We start from the raw sequence: 9,483 nt of genomic DNA, 5'->3' as shown, positions 1-9,483 counted from the left end.
CCGTGCCGGGCCTACTCACGCGCGGGTGACGAGGAGAAAGTGAAGAGTAGGGAAGGGAAGGGAAGGGAAGGGAAGGGAAGGGAAGGGAAGGGAAGGGAAGGGAAGGGAAGGGAAGGGAAGGGAAGGGAAGGGAAGGGAAGGGAAGGGAAGGGAAGGGAAGGGAAGGGAAGGGAAGGGAAGGGAAGGGAAGGGAAGGGAAGGGAAGGGAAGGGAAGGGAAGGGAAGGGAAGAGAAAGGAAGAAAAGGGAAGGGAAGGGAAGGGAAGGGAAGGGAAGGGAAGGGAAGGGAAGGGAAGGGAAGGGAAGGGAAGGGAAGGGAAGGGAAGGGAAGGGAAGGGAAGGGAAGGGAAGGGAAGGGAAGGGAAGGGAAGGGAAGCCAGAAGTCAAAGAAAAGTAGAAGAGAAGAAGGTGTGAAAAAGTACAGATAGATCGTAAAATGCCGCAGTAAAATAAAATAATAAAATAAAATAAAATAAAATAAAAGTAATAAAAAGATGGGGGAGCAAAAGAGCGATATTAATAATTGCATGAATAACTAAATAAATAATAAGGAAATATGGGGAAAAGAAAATTTAAAAAAAAAAAGAAAGAAAAAAAGAAAGAAAAAAATATTTAAAAAGGGAAAAAAATGTAAAAAAAGAAAAAATGGGGAAAAAAGGAGAAAAAAAGGAAAAAAAAAATAAAAAGAAACAAAAATATTTAAAAAAAAAAAACAAAAAAACAAAAAAAACCACCACAATAATTGAGGAAGCAAGCGTGCCCGAGGGAGGACGAACGGCGGACGCCGCCGCGGAACGTCCGAGCCGAGCCGAGCCCGCCGAGATCGGTTGGACCGTGCCGACGCACTCGAGCCGCCGCGGCTCAGATCGCCTGACGCCGCCGAGGAACGTCCGTGCCGAGCGGAACCCGCCGGGAGAGGCTGGACCGTGCCGGTGCACACGAGCCTCCGCGCTGCCCAGCGGTCGCTGCACGTCCGGCTCGAGTTGGTCGGCACGGTCTACCCGGCTCCGAGCGGACCGAAGCTCATGCGGCGGCGGGCAGGGGTCGCTGAGCGGCGTCCGGCTCACGTCTGCACGGTATACCCTGCTCCGCCGCGGACGCTAGAGGTCGCTGACGGACGGGCTGGCAGAAGTGCAGCGACACCTTGCGACCGCCGCCGAGCCCTCGCGCACGCTCGTAGCCGGGTAGACCGTGCCGACCTAGTCGAGCCGCTTAGGTAGCGACCCCTAGCCGCTGCCGCAGAGCACCATGGCCCGCTCGGAGCCGGGTAGACCGTGCCGACCTAGTCGAGCCGCATGGGCAGCGTCGCCTAGCCGCCGACGCCTTGCCCCCCCCCCTTACTCCCCCCCCAACTCGCCCTCTCCTCCCCCCCCCCCGCCCCGGAGACGCTCGGAGCCGGGTACAGAGTGCCGGTCTCAGCCGCAGAAGGCTCGGGTCCAGCCTCTCCCGGCGGGCTCCGCTCGGCTCGGACGCTCCTCGGCGGAGTCGGGCGATCTGAGCCGCGGCGACACGGTCCAGCCTCTCCAAGCGGACTCAGCTCGGCTTGGACGTTCCGCGGAAGTGGCCAAGTGCCGCTCTTGTGGCTGCTCCACTGCGCCGGTACTCTGTACCCGGCTCCGAGCGTCTCCGGGGGGGGGGAGTAAGGGGGGGGGGGCACGGCGTCGGCGGCTAGGCATCGCTGCCCATGCGGCTCGACTAGGTCGGCACCGTCTACCCGGCTCCGAGCGGGCCGTGGTGCTCGGCGGCGGCGGCTAGGGGTCGCTGCCTATGCGTCTCGGCTAGGTCGGCACGGTCTACCCGGCTCCGAGCGGGCCGTGGTGCTCGGCGGCGGGGGCTAGTGTTCGCTGCCTATGCAGCTCGGCTAGGTCGGCACGGTCTACCTGGCTCCGAGCGGGCCGTGGTGCTCGGCGGCGGCAGCTAGGGGTCGCTGCCTATGCGGCTCGGCTAGGACGGCACGGTCTACCCGGCTCCGAGCGGGCCGTGGTGCTCGGCGACGGTGGCTAGGGGTCGCTGCCTAAGCGGCTCGACTAGGTCGGCACGGTCTACCCGGCTGCGAGCGGGCTAGGGTGCTCGGCGGCGTATGCTAGAGGTCGCTTCCTATGCAGCTCGACTAGGTCGGTACAGTCTACCCTGCTCCATGCCTGCGCGAGGGCTCGGCGGCGGTCGCTAGGTGTTGCTGCACCCTGCCAGCCCGTCCGACCTAGCCGAGACACATAGGCAGCGACCCCTAGCCGCCGCCGCCGAGAACCACGGCCCGCTCGGAGCCGGGTAGACCGTGCCGACCTAGACGAGACGCATAGGCAGCGACCCCTAGCCCCCGCCGCCGAGCACCACGGCCCGCTCGGAGCCGGGTAGACCGTGCCGACCTAGACTAGCCGCATAGGCAGTGACCCCTAGCCCCCGCCGCCGAGCCCCACGGCCCACTCGGAGCCAGGTAGACCGTGCCGACCTAGCCGAGACACATAGGCAGCAACCCCTAGCCGCCGCCGCCGAGCACCACGGCCCGCTCGGAGCCGGGTAGACCGTGCCGACCTAGTCGAGTCGCATGGGCAGCGACGCCTAGCCGCCGACGCTGTGCCCACCCCCTCTTACTCCCCCCCCCAACCCCCCCTCTTCCCCCCCTGCACCCGGAGACGCTCGGAGCCTTGTACACAGTGCCAGCGCAGCGGAGCAGCCACAAGAGCGGCACTTGTCCACTTCCGCGGAACGTCCGAGCCGAGCTGAGTCCGCCTGGAGAGGCTGGACCGTGTCGCCGCGGCTGAGATCGACCGACTCCGCCGAGGAACGTCCGAGCCGAGCGGAACCCGCCGGGAGCGGTTGGACCGTGCCGGCGCACTCGAGCGGCCGCGGCTCAGATCGCCGGACGCCGACGAGGAACGTCCGAGTCGAGCGAAGCCCGCCTGGAGAGGCTGGACCGTGCCGGCACACCCGAGCCTCCGCGGCTGAGACCCCCGGACGCCAACGGCAAACGGCAGACCCAAATCTGCCCCACACCATCTCCTGCCCCATAGATCTAACTCACATGTGCCCCACAGCAGCTCCTGCCCCATTGATTTGACCCACATCAGCCCCACAGCAGCTCCTGACCTGTAGATCTGACCCACATCTGACCCACAGCAGCTCCTGCCCCATAAATCTGACCAACATCAGCCCCACATCAGCTCCTGCCCCATAGATCTGACCCTCATCAGCCCCATAGCATCTCCCGCTCTATAGATCTTAACCGTATCAGCCCCACAGCAGCTCTTGCCCCATAGATCTGACCCAAATCTGCCCCACAGCAGATCCTGCCAAAGAGATCTTAACCACAGCAGCTCCTGCCCCATAGATCTGACCCACATCTGCCCCACAGCAGCTCCTCCCCAATTGATCTAACAGCCATCAGCACCACAACAGCTCCTGCCCATAGATCTGACACACACCAGCCCCAAAGCACATCCTGCCCCATAGATCTGACCCACATCAGCCCCACAGCAGCTCCTGCCCCATAGATCTGACCCAAGTCAGCACCACAGCGGCTCCTGCCTTATAGATATGACCCCCATCAGCCCCACAGCAGCTTCTACCCCATAGATCTGACCCACATGCGCTCCACTGCAGCTCCAGTCCCGTAGATCTGACCCACAGCAGCCCATGCCCCATAGATCTGACCAACATCAGCCACACAGCAGCTCCTGACCAATACATCTGACCCAAATCTGCCCCAAACCATCTCCTGCCCCATAGATCTAACTCACATGTGCCCCACAGCAGCTCCTGCCCATAGATCTGACCCACAGCAGCTCCTGCCCTATAGATCTGATTCAAATCTGCCCCACAGCAGCTCCTGCTCCATAGATCTGACCCACATGTGCCCCAGAGCAGCTCTGCCCCATTGATTTGACCCACATCAGCCCCACAGGAGATCCTGCCCCATAGATCTGACCCACATCAGCCCCACTGCAGCTCCTGCCCTATAGATCTGACCAACATCAGCCCCACATCAGCTCCTGCCCCATAGATCTGACCCTCATCAGCCCCATAGCATCTCCCGCTCCATAGATCTTAACCGTATCAGCCCCACAGCAGCTCCTGCCCCATAGATCTGACCCACATCTGCACCACAGCAGCTCTTGACCCATAGATCTGACCCACATCTGCCCCACAGCAGCTCCTGACCCATAGATCTGACCCACATCAACCCCACAGAAGCTCCTGCCCCATAGATCTGAACTACATCTGCCCCACAGCAGATTTTACCCCACAGATCTTACCCACATCAGCCCCACAGCAGCTCATGCCCCATAGATCTGACCCGCATCAGCCACACAGCAGTTCCTGACCCATAGATCTGACCCACATCAACCCCACAGAAGCTCCTGCCCCATAGATCTGAACCACATCTGCCCCACAGCAGATTTTACCCAACAGATCTGACCCACAGCAGCCCCACAGCAGCTCATGCCCCATAGATCTGACCCGCATCAGCCACACAGCAGTTCCTGCCCCATAGACCTGACACACATCAGCCCCACAGCAGCTCCTGCCTCATAGATCTGACTCACAGCATCTCCTGCCCCATAGATCTGAACCACATCAGCCCCACAGCAGCTCCTGCCCCATAGATCTGACCCACATCTGCCCCACAGCAGCTCCTGCCCCATAGACCTGACCCACATGTTCCCCACACCAGCTCCTGCCCCATAGATCTGACCCACAGCATCTCCTGCCCCATAGATCTGACCCACATCAGCCCCACAGCAGCTCCTGCCCCATACATCTGACCCACATCAGACCCACAGCAGCTGCTGACCCATAGATCTGACCCACATCAGCCACACAGCCGCTCCTGACTCATAAATCTGACCACATCTGCCCCACTGCTTCTCCTGCCCCATAGATCTGACCCAAATCTGCCCCACAGCAGATCCTGCCAAATAGATCTTAACCACAGCAGCTCCTGCCCCATAGATCTGACCCACATCTGCACCACAGCAGCTCCTCCCCATAGATCTAACAGCCATCAGCACCACAACAGCTCCTGCCCCATAGATCTGACCCACGTCAGCCCCACAGCAGATCCTGCCCCATAGATCTGACCCACATCAGCCCCACAGCAGCTCCTGCCCCATAGATCTGACCCAAGTCAGCCCCACAGCAGCTCCTGCCTTATAGATATGACCCCCATCAGCCCCACAGCAGCTTCTACCCCATAGATCTGACCCACATGTGCTCCACTGCAGCTCCAGTCCCGTAGATCTGACCCACAGCAGCCCATGCCCCATAGATCTGACCAACATCAGCAACACAGCAGCTCCTGACCCATACATCTGAACCAAATCTGCCCCAAACCATCTCCTGCCCCATAGATCTAACTCACATGTGCCCCACAGCAGCTCCTGCCCATAGATCTGACCCACAGCAGCTCCTGCCCTATAGATCTGATTCAAATCTGCCCCATAGCAGCTCCTGCTCCATAGATCTGACCCGCATGTGCTCCAGAGCATCTCGGCCCAATTGATTTGACCCACATCAGCCCCACAGGAGATCCTGCCCCATAGATCTCACCAACATCAGCCCCACATCAGCTCCTGCCCCATAGATCTGACCCTCATCAGCCCCATAGCATCTCCCGCTCCATAGATCTTAACCGTATCAGCCCCACAGCAGCTCCTGCCCCATAGATCTGACCCACATCTGCACCACAGCATCTCTTGCCCCATAGATCTGACCCACATCTGCCCCACAGCAGCTCCTGACCCATAGATCTGACCCACATCAACCCCACAGAAGCTCCTGCCCCATAGATCTGAACCACATCTGCCCCACAGCAGATTTTACCCCACAGATCTGACCCACATCAGCCCCACAGCAGCTCATGCCCCATAGATCTGACCCGCATCAGCCACACAGCAGTTCCTGCCCCATAGACCTGACACACATAAGCCCCACAGCAGCTCCTGCCTCATAGATCTGACTCACAGCATCTCCTGCCCCATAGATCTGACCCACATCAGCCCCACAGCAGCTCCTGCCCCATAGATCTGACCCACATCTGCAACACAGCAGCTGCTGACCCATAGATCTGACCCACATCAGCCACACAGCAGCTCCTGACTCATAAATCTGACCCACATCAGCCCCACAGCAGCTGCTGACCCATAGATCTGACCCAAATCAGCCCCGCAGCAGCTCCTGGCCCATAGATCTGACCCACATGTGCCCCACAGCAGCTCCAAACTCATAGATCTGACCCACATCAGTCCAACAGCAGATTTTGCACCATAGATATGTCCCTCATCTGCCCCACAGCAACTCCTGCCCCATAGATCTGACCTACATCATCCCCTCTGCAGCTCCTGCCCCATAGGTCTGACCCACATGTGCCCCACAGCAGCTCCTGCCATATAGATCTAACCACCATCAGCCCCAAAGCAGCTCCTGCCCCATAGATCTGACCCACATCAGCCACACAGCATCTCCTGACTCATAAATCTGACCTACATCAGCCCCACAGCAGCTCCTGCCCCATAGATTTGACCCAAATCTACCCCACACCATCTCCTGCCCCATAGATCTAACTCACATGTGCCCCACAGCAGCTCCTGCTCCATAGATCTGACCCACAGCAGCTCCTGCCCTATGGATCTGATTTAAATCTGCCCCAGAGCAGCTCCTGATCCATAGATCTGACCCACATGTGCCCCAGAGCAGCTCTGCCCCATTGATTTGACCCACATCAGCCCCACAGCAGCTCCTGACCTGTAGATCTGACCCACATCTGACCCACAGCAGCTCCTGCCCCATAGATCTCACCAACATCAGCCCCACATCAGCTCCTGCCCCATAGATCTGACCCTCATCAGCCCCATAGCATATCCCGCTCCACAGATCTTAACCGTATCAGCCCCACAGCAGCTCCTGCCCTATAGATCTGACCCACATCTGCACCACAGCAGCTCTTGCCGCATAGATCTGACCCACATCTGCCCCACAGCAGCTCCTGACCCATAGATCTGAACCACATATGCCCCACAGCAGATTTTAACCCACAGATCTGACCCACATCAGCCCCAAGGAGATCCTGCCCCATAGATCTGACCCACATCTGCCCCACAGCAGATCCTCCCCAACGATGTGACACACCTCTGCCCCACTGCTGCTCCTAAACCACAGATCTGACCTACATCATCTCCACTGCAGCTCCTGCCCCATAGTTCTGACCCATAGCAGCTCATGCCCCATAGATCTGACCCGCATCAGCCAAACAGCAGGTCCTGCCCCATAGACCTGACACACATCTGCCCCACAGCAGCTCCTGCCTCATAGATCTGACTCACAGCATCTCCTGCCCCATAGATCTGACCCAAATCTGCCCCACAGCAGATCCTGCCAAATAGATCTTAACCACAGCAGCTCCTGCCCCATAGATCTGACCCACATCTGCACCACAGCAGCTCCTCCCCATAGATCTAACAGCCATCAGCACCACAACAGCTCCTGCCCCATAGATCTGACCCACGTCAGCCCCACAGCAGATCCTGCCCCATAGATCTGACCCACATCAGCCCCACAGCAGCTCCTGCCCCATAGATCTGACCCACATCTGCACCACAGCAGCTCTTGCCCCATAGATCTGACCCACATCTGCCCCACAGCAGCTCCTGACCCATAGATCTGACCCATATCAACCCCACAGAAGCTCCTGCCCCATAGATCTGAACCACATCTGCCCCACAGCAGATTTTACCCCACAGATCTGACCCGCATCAGCCACACAGCAGTTCCTGCCCCATAGACCTGATACACATCTGCCCCACAGCAGCTCCTGCCCCATAGATCTGACTCACAGCATCTCCTGCCCCATAGATCTGAACCACATCAGCCCCACAGCAGCTCCTGCCCCATAGATCTGACCCACATCTGCCCCACAGCAGCTCCTGCCCCATAGACCTGACCCACATGTTCCCCACAGCAGCTCCTGCCCCATAGATCTGAACCACATCAGCCCCACAGCAGCTCCTGCCCCATAGATCTGACCCACATCAGACCCACAGCAGCTGCTGACCCATAGATCTGACCCACATCAGCCACACAGCAGCTCCTGACTCATAAATCTGACCCACATCAGCCCCACAGCAGCTCCTGCCCCATAGATCTGACCCAAATCAGCCCCGCAGCAGCTCCTGGCCCATAGATCTGACCCACATGTGCCCCACAGCAGCTCCAAACTCATAGATCTGACCCACATCAGTCCAACAGCAGATTTTGCACCATAGATATGTCCCTCATCTGCCCCACAGCAACTCCTGCCCCATAGATCTGACCTACATCAGCCCCTCTACAGCTCCTGCCCCATAGGTCTGACCCACATGTGCACCACAGCAGCTCCTGCCGTATAGATCTAACCACCATCAGACCCAAAGCAGCTCCTGCCCCATAGATCTGACCCACATCAGCCACACAGCATCTCCTGACTCATAAATCTGACCCACATCAGCCCCACAGCAGCTCCTGCCCCATAGATCTGACCCAAATCTGCCCCACAGCAGCTCCTGCCCCATAGATCTGACCCAGGTCAGCCCCGCAGCAGCTCCTGCCTTATAGATATGACCCCCATCAGCCCCACAGCAGCTTCTAACCCATAGATCTGACCCACATGTGCTCCACTGCAGCTCCAGTCCCGTAGATCTGAACCACAGCAGCCCATGCCCCATAGATCTGACCCTCATCAGCCACACAGCAGCTCCTGACCCATACATCTGAACCAAATCTGCCCCACACCATTTCCTGCCCCATAGATCTAACTCACATGTGCCCCACAGCAGCTCCTGCCCATAGATCTGACCCACAGCAGCTCCTGCCCTATAGATCTGACCAACATCAGCCCCACCATCAGCTCCTGCCTCATACATATGACCCAAATCTGCCCCACACCATCTCCTGCCCCATAGATCTAACTCACATGTGCCCCACAGCAGCTCCTGCCCATAGATCTGACCCACAGCAGCCCCTGCCCTATGGATCTGATTCAAATCTGCCCCACAGCAGCTCCTGCTCCATAGATCTGACCCACATGTGCCCCAGAGCAGCTCTGCCCCATTGATTTGACCCACATCAGCCCCACAGCAGCTCCTGACCTGTAGATCTGACCCACATCTGACCCACAGCAGCTCCTGCCCCATAGATCTCACCAACATCAGCCCCACATCAGCTCCTGCCCCATAGATCTGACCCACATCTGCACCACAGCAGCTCTTGCCCCATAGATCTGACCCACATCTGTCCCACAGCAGCTCCTGACCCATACATCTGACCCAAATCTGCCACAAACCATCTCCTGCCCCATAGATCTAACTCACATGTGCCCCACAGCAGCTCCTGCCCATAGATCTGACCCACAGCATCTCCTGCCCCATAGATCTGATTCAAATCTGCCCCACAGCAGCTCCTGCTCCATAGATCTGACCCACATGTGCCCCAGAGCAGCTCTGCCCCATTGATT

Source organism: Coturnix japonica, unplaced genomic scaffold (genome assembly GCF_054131305.1).
Source record: "Coturnix japonica strain WE unplaced genomic scaffold, WE-NBRP24 Scf042, whole genome shotgun sequence".
Lineage (NCBI taxonomy): Eukaryota > Metazoa > Chordata > Aves > Galliformes > Phasianidae > Coturnix > Coturnix japonica.
The sequence above is the reverse complement of the archived record's forward strand: the minus strand, read 5'-3'. Positions refer to the sequence as shown.